A 16,894-nucleotide genomic window follows, 5' to 3' on the forward strand; every position below is an offset into this window, starting at 1 on the left:
TTCTAAATCCTAAGATTGCTGATTATATTAGCCATACTCAAAATAGTTACCAATCAGCATGTTATACTATTGACTAGTCACAACTGCTGGCAGATGAGGGTTGAAGACTGGAGACAGTTTGTGGGCCAGGTTCATTTCGTTGCTGAGTAGCTGAAAGGTTTGGGACATCTTGGGGGAGGGTATACAGTGATAGTGGCATTAGAGATAGTATTGTCACATTTTACATTGTAAATAGCTAGCATGAACATACCAGCCCTCTTAAGTTGAATATTAAACTTGATAATATATCCTTTAGTCTCCTATCTTATCTCTTGCCCTTCATTTTGTGAAGCCATTCATTTTATGAAGTAAATTTTATATAGACTTTGGCCATCCTGCACTGTGTAATGGCCAGTGTCTTTCTTAAATTGTGCTGCCTAGATTACTCTGGAAGTGTCTACCAGCTCTGAGTGGACTCTGCATCCTGGTTGGTACTCTCCACTTCTATTAAGACCACTAAAATTACACTCTGTATTCAATATTAATAAAATGAAAGTATAGTGTGCCTTTTAATAAAATGCTCCACTGAAATAAAAATGATAGGATTTATTGCTTCTCTACTAGCAAGCAAACTAATTGAAAGATTATCACATATTTCTTAAATCATCAAGTCTTTCAATATATTTTAAATTATATTTTGGTACTATAATCTTTATTTCCATATTGGAAAAGTTAATGTGCTTACCAATCTAAAATGTTATATAATTGGCCATAGACATCTGCTAAACTTGGAAAAGAAGGAGAAAAAGAGCCATTATTTGAAAAATGATGATAATGCAATCAAAACTACAATCCACAGTATGACTTCATGTTTTCAGGAACTTGTTACACTATTAAAAATTTTTATAATATTGTCTGAAAGAATGTTAAATATTATCTGATACTAACAAAGAATTCTAAGAAAAAACTCTATTAATTATTTTATCATTAAAAATTAAACTACTAGATTTGCCAAAATTTAGGTACAATTCTTCAACTGAGAGTATTTTTTATTGATAATTTTACTTTTCTAGGGCTACCTTCTCTTATTTTTGAAGCTGTGCAGTAGATAATTCAGACAGTGTGGTAGTTCAGTTATCAATGTAAAATTAATCTTTACTTCAGAGATGGTACCTTTCAAAAAAAGTCTCCATTTAAAATTTCAGTTCAATTCTGGAGCTAGTACTTATTTGATAACTAAGTTTTTTTTTAGAAAAAAATCAAACTCTAAAGCTGCATTCCCTTTGATAGTTGCAATCATCAAATGCAAGTTTGCTTAAGCAATTTGTTTAATGTTCCATACTAAGTTATTAGACAGAGCTTTGAAAGCTAAATTAAATGGGCATCAAATTCCTCTGTGAGTTGCATGTGTCCACATTGTGCAAGAGGATAATAGGTCAGAAGTAATTTTCAATACTCAATGAAAATGACAGGTGTTTGGCTATAGATAGTGAAAGTAGGGCCTAGAGTTTCAGATCATAGTCTCAGATTCTTAGTTGGAAGGAGACTTTAAACATTCTTTAACTCAATCACCCATTTGAATATTGCATCCATGACCTTCATCCTTGGTTTGAACACCTATTTGTTCTGAGGGCAGCCCAATGCTTCTTTGAATGTTCTTTCATTGGGAAACATTTATGTTCATTTAAAAATCGAGAGCCTCCAATCTGATGGAGAAAAGCAGGATATAAACTAATTTAGGAATGTAACAGCGAAGGGTTTCCTCCAGAATAGTTTCAGCTGAATTGGAGTAGTTTCTATATCAACTGGTAAATAATATTCAATCATGTGGAAAGTTACTCTAGAAATCCAAGGGAAAAGTTGCTCTGTAACTTCTACCTCAAATTCTCCATTTCTCTTATATTGCCAGGATTACCAATAAGTAGGGAAATCTACACTTAAACCTGTGAATTGGGTCCAAGAGGCTAGTGGGGAAACCCAAGTGGCACAGTTTATGTAGAATCACAAGACTTGAATTTCTGGTTTTAATTCTGTCACAAAGTAGTTACTATATTTCTGTGATTCTCATACATAAAGGAAAAATAATTATACCTATAAAGAAATATAGGAAATAATACAGAAATATTGTGAGAAATGAAGGAACTAACACAAAATATAGAGAAACTTAAACAATTGGTCTTTTCTTATTAGACCTTTAAATTTAGCTGCAATGCAATTTGGAGCTCTAATGCCTTAATGGTAAGTAAGTCTTAGCTAATGCATGTTTATAAATTGTATAAAATTCACATTAAGGAAATCATATCAATACAAAACAAACTTTTAAACGTACAGATTCTGTCCCTATTACCAGTTACTTTAAACAACTCAAGAGCCCAGGCAAAAATTGAAGATGATAGTTTTATGATATTAAATATAACGATAATAAAAATAACAGCTGCCATCTACTGAAAGTTATGTGCTAACTGCTGCTCTAAATGCTTTACGTATACATTCTCTTTTATGTTGTAATGGCTGGGGACTAGCTAATCCAGGACTCAGTCTTTCTTCCTTATCTATCTTCCCTTGACCAATAAAAAATCCATTGATTTATATTTGATTAAACATTAAAGATACATTTAGCCTTATTTCTGAAGATGAGGATCTTCATCCTCCATGACTGTTCTCTGCTGCCTCAAGCACCATAATCTGGTTTGTCATCATATAGTTAGAAATGACATTCCTAAGCAATCTCTGCTTGCACTTGAATTAGGAGGATAAGAATTATCAGATTATAAGATTATCAGATCAAATCAATTCAGATTTTGATTTAGAATTATTCTTTCAGTTTATGATGAAATTGTAAAAAAAACATGTAACTCATATTCTTACCATATTTGCTCTCAAGTATTAAAAATTTTAAATATGAACACAATATTGGCATCCATTGACTCACTCACATGATAATAGAACACCTATTTTTCTAAATACTGTTTGAGTTGTAAGGGATAAAACAGTGAATGACTTGTCTTTTTATCAAACTTGCTCTGATAAACTATTTTTGAAGGCTACCAAAACAGCAACAAAAATAACAAACCTTCCTGCCTTCTCTCACTATATTTACATATTTTCTTCCCTCACAAATTCCTTTCTCTTTTTCGTTACGGATTTACTTAGCAACTTCACAAGTAATCTCCACATCATCACTTGGTGATTAATATTTTTAAAATCAGCAGTGTTAAGCTTCTGCAGATAACAGAATCAATGCTTGCTGTACTGAGATAGAATTTTTAGTCCTATTGCAAATTGCCCAATTTTATATGCTATTTACTATCTTTAGTTTTTTGGAAAAAAGGTGACTCTTGATCTTATAGGAGCTTGTAATTTGTTTCATGATATAAGTTTAGACAAACCCTATTCTTACTTTTTGTACAAGATATCAATCCATAACAAGGATGCCCTCTAAAATGTTTATTTTGGGGAGTAGATTAAAGTTAAAAAACAAGCATGAACTCCTGATTTTTTATGTCTTTAAGAAAGAACAATAGAGTTTATGAATTCTAATACCTTCTTGTATAACTTTGATTATAGTACCACAAAGGTGAACTACTCAAACTTAAAACTTTTACTGTGAATTCCCCTGGTCCAAATCATAAACCCTTCAGTATAAACAATATGCCTTACTTAAGCCAACCAAATGTTCTATCCATATAACATGTATGTTTGGAATATCTTTTCATTTCCTAGATGGAGTCTTCATTGTCTTGTGACCACTTTATGGTCTCTTTCCTGGTATTTTACTTTAGTCTTATTTCACTCCAGTTTATCCCAACACATAAATTTTACTGGTATTTCAGGATGTACCCAATGGCATTTCCACAAGAACTCATCCCTTACCACTCCCAATGACACTTCTTTCTCTGAACTAAGAGTTTTGTATTTACAGTTTGACACTAAATCATGGACTATCTCATTTTGTTGGAGATTTGATCAATGTGTATATTCTGCCTTCCTAGTGCAGTAGGAAGCTCTTTCTGGACAGTAGATAAGTCTTATGAGCTCTGTCCATAGTGTTACAGTAACAGTTTTGCATCTTGTGAAGTGTCTCTTAAAATTACACCCCTTAAAGCATTAACATGGTGATAAGCACCCAATACATGCTCACGAGCCTCAAACTGAAAGACTGCAATCCCAAGATCTTCTTAATGATCAGAGAGAAAAGCTGCTTAGAGAGGGCCAATATGCCAAAGTCTCAAGGAAGTTTTTAATATGAAAACCTTGTTATTTCTCTAGTCAATATAGGCTACTTCAATGCAGTAGTCAAAGTAAGGTACTTACTAAGGCAAACTTTTTGTTGAGAAACATCTGCTCCACCAAAGATGACTCATTATGGAAGAGGTGGGGCTGCATGTGACTCCACATGTGCGGAAACCACCAGAATTCATCCACAGACCCCAACAGACAGTCATCTCCTTCATCTTCCTCTTGAGTTCCTGCAGGGGAAAATTATTATTCAGTTAATTGAGATTACATCTGTCTATCTATCTATCTGTCTATTATCATCATCATCTATCTGTCTATATTGAAATATGTACATATCATACATGCTATGATATCATATGTGGTATTTATAAGACACCATTTATATTATCTTACATATAGTTGAGCTTTTGAACATAAAATGAAGCAAAGGAAAATCTGTTAGGGAGCAACCAGAGAAAGGACAAACATTCTAAAAATGTTCAACATGGATATAAACATCATTGTGGAGATGGAAATATGTAACCATTCCCAGGAACATCAGCACTCTTAACTTTTAGCATCTTTGTACAATTTGTAGTTTGGAGAGAATGGGGGCAAGTAGCAAATGTAATCATGAGAATATGCCTGCCAAAAGGAGTGTGAGAGTCTCAGTAGTAAATCATTTTGACATGGTTGTATGTGCAGTCACAACAAAATAATTTCATGATTCATTTGTGTCCCTCAGCACACGATATCATTTAAGTCAGTTATTTGTTGCAGTTTTCACACTGAAAATAGGCAGAAGTCTCTTGGCATTTCCCAGTAGTCAATTCATTCCTGACTTCCACCTCCCCAGCAATGAGATTGTGATAAAGTGATCTGAAATTCACTAGTTTATGAAAAGTCTCCCATGCTTCTGCTCCTAAGCTTGATTCCTTGTCATATATAACTCCTATCCTTCCCTGCATCTATCCACTAATTTCTCCTTCATTCATTTTCTAAATAGACTTTGTTCAGAGTTTATCATGACAGAACAACTGATCTCAGGGTTCTTTAGGAAGATAGCTCAAGTATGTGTTACCCTTTTTTGACTATCACAATGAAATCTGCAATAAAAACATTTATGCATTGGAATCATCCGGGAGGTAGGAAAATGATGTCTGCCTTCTGTCAGATTTATCTTAATTCATGGTAGGCATAATTTATGTCTTTCCTTTTTTCTTAATAGCTCTAATTAATCTTATTTTCTTTAATTCTACTTCAGGGATGTTTGAAATCAGAATTATTATCTTGTGAACAAATGTCTGTTGCTTATTACTTTAAACACTATGATAAAAAAAGTTGAAATGCTCATGGTTGGATTGTCCTTGCCTCCTTTGTCAGAACTGGGGGAAGACAGAAAAACCAGAGATCAAATTCCTTAAGTTGTAAAAAATATACTTAAACCTCATAAATTTATTGCAATGTTTAATTTATTTTATTATATGTATGTTTAAACAACAGTGGTATTTTACCTGCATTATTTCCTTCTGTGGTATTATTATCTTTAAAACCATTACTGAGATTTTACCTTGGTCAAGAGTTTTTCATCTTTCATTTAATTATTGCAACACCTTAAGAAGTAAAGGCCACTACTAACTTCCTTGTATAGGTTAAGGAAATTGGTCTTTAGAGAGATGAAATAACTTATCCTAAGTTATTTCATAAGAGCTGAAAGACCTGAATTTCGTTTAGATTAGCAACTTTAAATTCAGTGTCTTTAGCTATCATTTGCTGACCAAATGTAGTCTAGATATAAGTTTGATATTTACTAATTCATTATCACACTGCTCTTTCATGTTGTTAGTTAATCCGTGATGTCATTAAACCTTCCAGACAACTCTTATTTCTTAGTAATTTAGTGAAATACACCAGCCTTACTAACTAGAATCTTTTGCCGTTTGGCTTCCCTACTAGAGGACTGCCAATTAAATTGCAAAAGTTCAATTTCTCTTGTGCATAAGAATTGGGTTCTATTGTAAGAACTTTTGTAAATGCCACAATGTACCCCCAACCCATCGCAACAATAAAAAATATCAAAAAATGGGTTCTGATTAGTTTAGTGTTAAAATAGTCTTATTTTTGGTACCTAACTAACTCTCTGACCTGGGGCCCTTCTAAGTTTGTTTTTATATAGAAAACAAGGGAATATTCCTAGTAGTCAATGGAAAGGTATAGGAAATGTATATGAATATGGTTATTGCTCATTAGTAGGGAAGTCTGATTTTTATTTTCATGTACTTCTCACAAAAATGCATTAACTCTTCAAAAGTTAAAATTAATCAAATAAGATAAAGGTTTCTCCTGGAATAAAGTCTTAACTATTGTGACACTACTGCTTTTCTCTGTCCTTAAGAATTAATTTTTAAAAAGGTATTTTTTTAATAGTAAAAAGAATTATTCATTTAGAATGGAAGACCATGTACTTCAATTAAATTTTATAATAACTAATTTGGAAAGACTGACAATTAAATTTTTTATCTCTTCCCACTCAAAAATTATTTTTTTCTAGTCCCAGACAACACCAGCTACAGCTTTCTAGAAGCTTTCATAGTATACAGATACCAAGAACCTTCAAACTTAACCTTAGCTTCTCCCTGTGTTCCATTTTCTCTGGCTTATACAGAGAGAGCACTTTTATTGTAAGGCTGTGGGACATACTTAAGTAAAAAAAAAAAAAGGTCAAGTCTTTAAGAGATAAACATGAAGGAGAGGGACAGCTGGAGTCATTTTCTAGCATTCAGTGTTTGGCAGGAAGATAACTCAGGTGCCAGGAGTTTTTCCTTGTATTTCTTGGGTGAGTTTGGGTTGTCTTGATTTTGTTCCTATGGTTCTTCCTATAATGACTCTCTGTTATGGTTTGATATGAAATGTCCCCATAGACTCATGTGTTAAAGGCTTGATCCCCAGTTGTGGCATGATTTTGGGAGGTTTTGGAGTAAGAAAGTCACTGGGAGCATGCCAGTGTCATGTGTTTGTATTTGTCACAGTGATGAAAAGTCTAACACACCATCTCTCAAACAGTCTAAATATTCTGTTTGTTCTTGATCTTGCCCTGATGATTCCTCATCTGCATGTTAGTTTTCTTTTCTTCAAAGAATGTCAAAGAATATAAAATAATCAATAAATAATTATTAAAATAATCAATTGAAAATAGTATATGTTTAGGGCACTCTTTTATTTTATTAAGTTCTTGGGGCTCCCTATCATAAAATTTAGTAGTATGATGGGTTTAACTTTGCTAGAAAGATGATGGAACTTCTACACATAAAGAGGAAGTTCTCATTTCATGTATCTATGCCAAGGTAGTAGAACTTTACTCTAAGTAAAGTTAGAATTACTTTACAATAGCTATCAAATTGTGCTTTCATAATTGAGATTACCATAAGAACAGCAGCTTATTTGATCATTAGAAAAAGTTAAATTATGATTATGAGATTCCCAATTGTTAATCCTTAAAAATAGAAAAAATGTATTTTATATAGTAATCTAAGTAATTCAGGGGACTAAGTCTTTTAGAATTTCTTACATTAAGTTACTCTTAAAACAAAAACAAATCAATAACCAAAGACATGTAGTTGTATGACTATATACATTGTATGTATTATACATCAAGTGACATGAATATACCTGAGCCAAGTCTCATGACTCTCTAACTGCCATGGAAACAAACAGAAATTCACTTACTACAGAAATGCAATATTACTTCTATCTAAAAGTGAAATTACTATTAGTTACTAATGTGCATATGAAAATTATATTGATTTTGTATATAGGTAGAATTCTCACCAGGGAAACTTATTAAACCCTTGAAGAAGACCATTAAATAAATATGAAATAATTCATGTCCATATTACAAAATTAAAAATTGAAAAGCATTTGAAGTTATAGAAAACTATTTGATAAACTTGTTTGAGTATATCAGTTTTAAAAATTATTTGCATACTTGTTTAGATTACACATGTACAGATGACATAAAATACAAGAAGTACAAAAGTAATACATGAAAGTAACTCCTTTTCATCTCTGATACTCAATCCCCAAATTATCTTCTTCATCGATACCCGCTAAAACTAGTTCATTATGAATCCTTGCATAGATATCCAGTGTCTGTATTAATAGCTGTGTGACAGTGACCACATTACTTAACCACTCTTAGTTTTATAAACTTTAAAATAAGTTTCCCATAGTTACGTAGATTCCATCCCCTTTTATTTTCATGCAAGTTGTAGCATGTTCTAATCTCAAGAGCTCCTTCTTTATCAGTTACATTTAAGATAATATTTGCTTTTTAATGACTGAAGACTATGTCATTACAGGATATATAACTATATGTAATCTTTCTTTTAACTTCTGAAATATTGCCTGATTCATTCAATACTATTGTATTCAGCTATCCTCAGATAAGATAAAATATATTTGAACAGATTATGTTTTGAAAATTATTCTTAATATTTTAGAGTGATTTTTTTCTTTTGCAACACAGCAGGGTCAAATTTCATATGGTGGTCTTGTTCCATGTAGCTACTTACAGTTCAAGGTGATCTTACTACCACTAGCTCATTTGTTCATTAATTCATTTTTAATAGACACTGTTATAATTTCTGCTATTACAATAATAAAGGTTTCATGGGAAATCCATTTTAGTATAAGAAGAGATAATGAAATAATTATAAAACAAACTCCCTTCAACACTCACTCATAATGAAACTCTGAGTAGCCTAGGGAAGGAAGGGAGGGTCCTTAAGATAATAGAGTAGTTACAAAATATTTTATTGCAAGATTCCTCTTGAGAACAAGAAGAAATCTATTGAAAGATTTCCCACTAAGTGAAGAATAAGTGCTATTACCATCATCACTTTTATTTAAAATTGACCTGAGGCTAGGCATGGTGGCATAAGCCTCTAATCCCATTACTTGGGAAGCTGAGACAGGAGACTCATGACTTCAGGCCAACCTGGGCTATATAACCAGACATGTTTCAAAAATAAAATAAAATAAACTTCTCAAGATCTGAGCCAGAGTCAGTGCAATCAGCCACAAAAAGAAACAAAATTCATAAGGTCAGCAAAGGAAAAATAAAAATGCCAGTATTCACAAATTACATGATAGCATAGGTAGAACATGTAAAAGAATGAATAGATAAACTATATAATTAGTAACTAAATGTAGCAAAGTTACTAGATACAGCATCAATGCACAAAATCAGTGTATTTTTAAATGCCATCAACAAAAGAGTGGAAAATTAAATAAAAACAATACACCACTATTATACTAACAAATTAATAAGTGTAACTAAAGAAGACCTAAATATATCCAAGTACTTGAAGATGTAACATTTAAAATGCCAATTTCTACAAATTAATCTATAGGTTTAATTCAATCTAAATCAACATTCTTGCAAAAATTGTTCTCAGATATTGGCAAGCTGATTCTTAAAATTTATATGAAAATGAAATGGCCAAGAATAGTCAAGTCAATCTTGAAGAAGATGAACGAAATTGGAATTATTATTGAAGACATGATATTATTATTAATTATGAAGTTACAGCAAATAAGACATTGTGATGGACACAAATAGACCCAACAAACAGGAAAGGAAATCCAGCAAGAGTCCACATGGATATGTTCATCTAATTTGTGATGACACCACAGTGCAGTGGGAAAGGACAGCCTTTCTAATGCTTGGTGCTAACTGGATAACTTTACGTTAAGGAGAAGGTATCTGATACATACACAAAAAATATTCCAGATGGAACACATATTTATAAATTTTAAGAGGGTAGAAAAATATTTTCATGATCTATGATATGCAAAGATTTCTTAAGCAAGACACAAAAAGTTGACCATAAAGAAAAGAAATAATAAATTGGGCAACATTAAAATGAAATATTTTGTTCAAAAATACCAATAGGAAAAAGAAAAGAAAAGCTAGGCAGTGAGAGAACCTATTTGCAACACATATAATTGAGAAAGCATTCATTAAGAATATATAAAGACTTTCTACAAATCAATAATAAAAACCAGCTTGGAGGCTGGGGAAGAGAAGAGGTGGTCAAAACAACGTATACAGGTAAGTAAATGTAAAAACAATAAAATAAAATAAAATAAAAAATAAAAACCAGAAAATAGAAAAAAAGTGCTTTTCAAAAGAGAATCTCCAGAATAACTAAGAAACCTCTGAGAGAAACTCATTTGCTATTTTTCAGAGAAATACACATTAAAACCATCAAATGATATTTCTATATGCCTTCCATAAAGACTAAAATTAAAAAGAAAAACAGGATGAAATAGTGCCAGGTTGTAGAGCCACAGGAGTATCACTCAGACTATTGCGATATAAGTTGGTTAAACCAGTTTGGAAAGCTAGTTGACATTTTCTATTAAAGTTTATCATATGTATGCCATGCTAGCAATTCCACTCCTGGCTGATAACCAATAGAAAAAAGAAAACTTAAGTCCTCTGAAAGGTAGTAGAAAAATGTTTACAATGGCTATTCAAAAAGCCATTGGAAATCCAACAAACCACACTGGAGTGTAATGGACAAAGAAATGTTAGTATATTCAAACAATGAAATAATACACAGAAGTGAAAAATGAAAGAATGACAACATATACATAACAGTATTTATTAAACCAAAATAATGAACAAAAAATATGAGTGCAGGTGGATCCTTTAGCACCTGTCTCAAGTCAGGCAAAACTAACAAGATGTTAGAAGTCAGGATAGTGGTATTCTTTAACAGAAGCCAGCAAGTGTTAATAGGTGCAAGGCGGAGGGATTCAGGAACTGTTCTCTTTCTTGATCTGTTATGAGTTGCACAGCTATGTAGTTTCTGAAAATTCACTGAAGATCACATTTGTTACTTACATATTTTATATATGTAGATTATAGTTCAATTAAAAAGGCATTAGATAGTACCATAAACTTTCAAACCATTAACATTTTCTAAAGGTTAAAAATACTAAGTTCAATGGAGTTAAATGACATGAAGAAAAACCAGGGAAGGATGTAAAGAATGTAAGAAAGTGTGAGTAAGAGGGTTGTACAATTTTAAATAGAGTGACCAGAGGACCCTTATGAGTACAGTTAATCTTCTTTTCTTACCTGTATGGTAAAATTTCCCTGAAAATCCCAGGTTGAATGTAAAATTTGTGATTTGTGCACGCAGAAGATTCTGAGTATCAAGCAGGGCCTGAAATACAGAATTAAAAAAAAATATTTATCAGACTGAGAATGGTATCAGGTAGTTTTAAAGACATCTTCCTTTTTTCATTCAGAGAATAGAACAGTTCTATACATGAGAGAATTAAATGATGGAAAATTGTTTATCACTTTAAGATTGAGGCATAATTCTGAGATTACATAAAACTCATACATATATTTGTCTTTTAGCTTGCAATAAATCAGCAAAAAGTATCATCAGCTGGAAAAGGGAAGTTAAATGAAACGTTTAATCTGTGTATATCAAAGGAATTTGTATCTAGTACCTAAGATATTATCCCTTTCCTCCATCCCTCCCTCTTTTCCTCCCTCCCTTCCTTCCTTCCATTTTGTGGTACTGTGGTTTGACTCAGGATCTCACGCTAATTAGGCAAGCATGCTACTACCTGAGACACGCACCCAATCATTATGTTTTAGTTTGTTTTTCAAATAGGGTCTTGTGATAACTTTAACGGTTCTAGATTACAGGCCTTTGACACCATGCCTGTCTAATGGTTAATCTTGTTAACCTTACTGCATTGAGAATCCCCTAACTGATTATAAAGCATACGCTTGGGTTTGTCTGTGGGGTGTTTCCAGAGAGAATTAACAAAGAGGAGAAGACACTCCCCAGATTGTGGACAGTATCACTCAATAGGCTGGAAGCTGGGATGCAATAAAAAAAGGAGAAAGGCAGCTAGCACAAGTAGTTTGTCTCTCTCTTCCTCCTCTCCCTTCTGGATGCCATGATGTGAGATGCTCAGCTCTATCATTCCCCCCCTAACATGATGGACTGAAACCTTTGAAACTGTGAACCAAAATAAATAATTCCTCCCTTTAAGTTGTTTATGTCAGATGTTTTGTCACAGTGACCAAAACCAAACAATACCCTACTTTTTTCAAGTAAAACTATTTTGAAGCAAGGTTTTGTTATATCCTATAAAATATTTACTGGGCTATGAGTATTCAATGGACTATTTTTTATTTCTCTCCTTTTCTTCTTCTCATTTAAATTCCAATTCTTATGTTCTCTCTTCCTCCCTCCCTCCCTCCATTTCTCTCTCTCTCTCTCTCTCTCTCTCTCTCTCTCTCACACACACACACACACACACACACACTCACACACACACACTCACACATACAGTAAGCAAAAAGTAGCACTGCTAGTTTTGTAAAGAATCTTGGTTTACACAGGAGGAAACTGAGATGAAATAACTTGCTCATTTTCATAGATAAAATTAGCGATACATACTAGATTAAAGGTATAAAGCTGAATTGGGTCCCATCCTAGATCACTGCCCTTTTTCATTAGTACATCTCAGCCACAACTAAATCTTGTTCTCTTGATAGTAGAACTGACACCTGGGAGCCCTTGTGTTATCATGTTCACATTCTCAAATTTTGGGGAGATAAACAGCATTGTATTCGGTGTCCATTTGATGGCTGTTTGCCTTATCAGAATGCAAGTGATTCTCCCTTTTGTGCATAAGCAGAGGAAGAGGACTCCTGAATCTCAAATTTAAATTCCCCTGACCATTTGTCATTTTTTGAAATTTAGGCATATATTTCTTTTTTTCTAGTACTTTTTTGTTTACATAAGCAAACTCTTTGGTGTATATGATTGACCCATGTAATATGTGGGTCCTGAAGGCCTTAAAAAATGGAAGGCAGGCCTTTTGCTGGGTTCTTCACACTTAACTACAGGACCAAAAGGATTAACTGATGGGATGGCAGTGCCAGTGGAGACAGGTTAGGTCTTGTCCTTCAGGCATTGATTGGGCAGGTAAAGGAGAATTGACCAGCTGAGCACAATGAAGTGAAGAAGGGGACTTCTACGTGGTAAGATAGAACTTGCAGAGTGCAGGAAGGGGTGCTAGCTGTGTGTTAAGGTGTGAGAATTTCCCTTTATGTCCTTGTAGAAGGTGTATCAGGTAAGGTCTCTTGGACTTAGAGTACAGGATAGGCGTGGGAGTCAGATTTCTCAACTGGAATTCTGGATCTAACCATATTCAGCTTTGAGCATATTGTTAAACTTTCCAAGCCTCAGCCTTATCATTTGTAAAGTAAGAATAGTAATTATTACCTCAAAGCTCTCTTGTGAGGATCAGTGAGATAATGAATTTACGCCGAGTTATAGTATGTGTTCAACAATTATTAAATGCTGCTCTTCTTCTACTACTACTGCTATGTGGCTGTTACTATTTTAAGTGATGTGGGGCAGTTCATGTTACCTATCTGAACTTTTTCCTTCATTTGTACAATGGGAAAAAAAGAAATATAAGCTCTAAGGGGAAGGGAAGATAGGAAGATTCAGATTGTGGCCCACTTTATTGTTTCTTTTCTTATGGTCAACTTTTTGTGTCTTGCTTAAGAAATCTTTGCATATCACAGATCATGAAAATATTTTTCTACTCTCTTAAAATTTATAAGTATGTGTTCCATCTGGAATATTTTTTGTGTCTGTATCAGATATCTTCTCCTTAACATAAAGATATCCAGTTAGCACCAAGCATTAGAAAGGCTGTCCTTTCCCATTGCACTGTGGTGTCATCACAAATTAGATGAACATATCCATGTGGACTCTTGCTGCATTCTCTTTCCTGTTTGTTGGATTTATTTGTGTCTACCACAATGTCTTCTTTGCTGTAATTTGCAATTAATAATATCATGTCTTCAATAATTACTCCCCCGATTTTGTTTATCTTCTTCAAGATTGGTTTGACTGTTCTTGGCCATTTGCATTTTCTTATTAATTTGAGAATCAGTTTACCTATATCTGGAAGATTACAGGCATGAGACGCTGCTCCTGGCTATACTTCTCATATTTAAATTGTTTTTATAAGCCAGGTTTTGGGAATGTCTATGACAAAACATAGTGTGCTTATTACTGACCTATCCTTGCAAGAAACATAAGCATCCAGCATTAGTCTCATCTTATATCCTTTCCACCAAACTCTTCATTACCAGAATAATTTCACTCAGCTTTATTCTATTTTAAATTGAAATAATGTACTCATTATAATGTTCCCAAAATAGTGTAAAATGATATAAAATGATTCTTTATTCTCTATATGCAATATGTCTAAAATGAAGTGATAATATTTAAAACTTTAATCACAGTAAACTAAATCAATCCTGTAATACCTCATTCAAACATTGTTTTGGGCCACCAAACCCTCTGACTTGTGGACCAAGGAGGAAGTGAGCCGTTGTCTCACTAAACAGTCACCAGTTAGCAGTGTCCTCACACACCAGCCCAGGAACCCTGACACAGATGCTCACTTTCAAAAGTGATTTAACTATTGAAAAATGCTGATTTTATTTTTAAGTGTTCCAATATATAGTATATATTCAGGATGGTAGTGTATATTTACAATTTCATGTGCCAGTGATTATTTTAAAAATAACACAATTTTCTAAGTAAGATAATTAAGTTGATATACATAAGGATATTAATATTATGAGTGTCATTCTTATTTTTCCAGTAATTAAGTAAACTTACGTGCGTGCATATGTACATAGGTATAGGTAAATTAGAGCCATAAAATAAAAATTAGAGTATACCAATTAGGATTAAAAGTAGGTTTAAATTTTTCATTTCACAGTATATTATGACCTTTCGCCTATCATACTAATCTTCCAAACTAAATTTTCTAATGGATGCAGAATATCAGTTACTCAGATGGGTGTACTATAACTCACTTAACCATTTTATTTTATTGTTGTACATTTAAGTTGTTTACATTTTTTGGCATATATTCCTACTGCTTTGTGTGTCAGTGTATATATAGTAATAAGGCAGCCATGTACATGGCACAAAATAATTTTGTTTATTCTTCAACAAACAAAACCACCTTCTGCAAGTCTGAAAATGCTTATCAAGGAATTAATAAGGAGCATAATGTCCAATAAAAATAGATGAGAATTGCATTTTGAGTGTAACTCAGCACAAAAACCTTCAAAATTATTTTTTTCAAATTTGAATCTAAGCTATTACCTTAGTTTTCAAGTCCTCAGACTGAAAAGCCGAGAATATTTGCAAGCATTAAAAAATCTAGTTAAAAGCAAAAATCTAATTTAAAGAAATCAAGCTCCATGAATTGAGCAAAATGGTAGCTTTTATATAACTTTGGATGTTATCCAACTTCCTTTATAGACTGAATACATCAAACAGAGTAAATTAGAGACAAAAAGTAAAATTAAACATAATTATAAAAATTTTATATGGCTATGTTAGTATTCATTACATGTGTGACATTCTTTGGGGGAATATCTGCTAATTTTTGTTTCTCATTTATGCTTTCTAGATTGCATTTTGACCTTTTTTATCATTTGTAAATGAACAAACTAGGTTAGTGAATCAAATTAAGGATGGAGAAGTTTTAGTGTTGGGTGTAGATTTTTAGCAACAGAAAACACTATATTTAAGCACAGAGTTTTTAGAGTTAAGATTTTCCAATCAATCATATACTACTAGTATATCCTAACTATATGTATCTATATCTGTCAGAGTAAATGAAAGCAATCAGGAAGTTAATTATAAACTCATTGTAATGGTTGGTTTTAATTGTCAACTTTATTGGATTTAGAAATACCTAGGATGTGGGTCAGGCATACCTCTGGGTGTGTCTGTGAGGACATTTCCAAAAAGGATTAACTGAGGTAGGAAAAAACCACCCTGAATGTGAATGGTAGTATCCCAGGGTCTGGGACTAAAGGAGGAAAATGGAGAAAGCCAGTCCAGTGCTAGCATTGCCTTTTCTCTGCTTCCTGGCCACGATGATGTGAGTTGCTCTGCTTTGCCAGGCTTTCCCCACCATGCTGGACTGAACCCTCTGAAACCTTCAGCCACAATAATTCTTAACTCCCTTCAATCGTTTGTCAGGTATTTCAGCAATGCAAAGTACTAGCACACCCCTATACCTTTCTACCTTTCTCTCTCTCTTACACACACATACACACACACACTTGTGTACATGCAGGCATCAAGAATACTCAATATTCAGTGTAACTGATATTATTCCCATTTCAGACATGGCAGACATGACTCAAATAATTTAAGTGACTTCTCCTTCGTTGCAAAGCTGGTTAAATAGTGAAGAACTGATTTACATAAGGATTTTGGATTTCAAAAGTCACTGCTTCTGTTGTCCATAAAAACAAGAATGCTAACACTGAGTGTTGTTACCACTGATATACAGTAATATAAGGTAATATAATCCTTTAGAAGGGCATAGGATTGTATTGTGAGTTTCATTTTCAATAACTGGTTATCACTTTTAGTTTCCAAAACCTAAAAGTACAGGAGGAATCGGTTGGTCATACAATACCTGGGTTTTAAGTTTCTCAAGAGAACCAGGACCAGTAAGAGATTTTATTAGCAAATGTGGTTATGTAGGCATGCTAGAGAACCATGAAGGCTGGTGGTATAATTTGCCTCTAGTTTGAAGATCT

General features: G+C 33.2%; 1 pseudogene; it reads right to left on the reverse strand.

Annotated features, from left to right (window-relative positions):
• The window catches only part of LOC141410919 (bifunctional heparan sulfate N-deacetylase/N-sulfotransferase 3-like), a 162,605-nt pseudogene that overhangs the window by 96,251 nt on the left and 49,460 nt on the right, over positions 1-16,894 (reverse strand).

The sequence above is a fragment of the Castor canadensis genome, chromosome 9 (genome assembly GCF_047511655.1).
Source record: "Castor canadensis chromosome 9, mCasCan1.hap1v2, whole genome shotgun sequence".
Classification (NCBI taxonomy): Eukaryota; Metazoa; Chordata; class Mammalia; order Rodentia; family Castoridae; genus Castor; species Castor canadensis.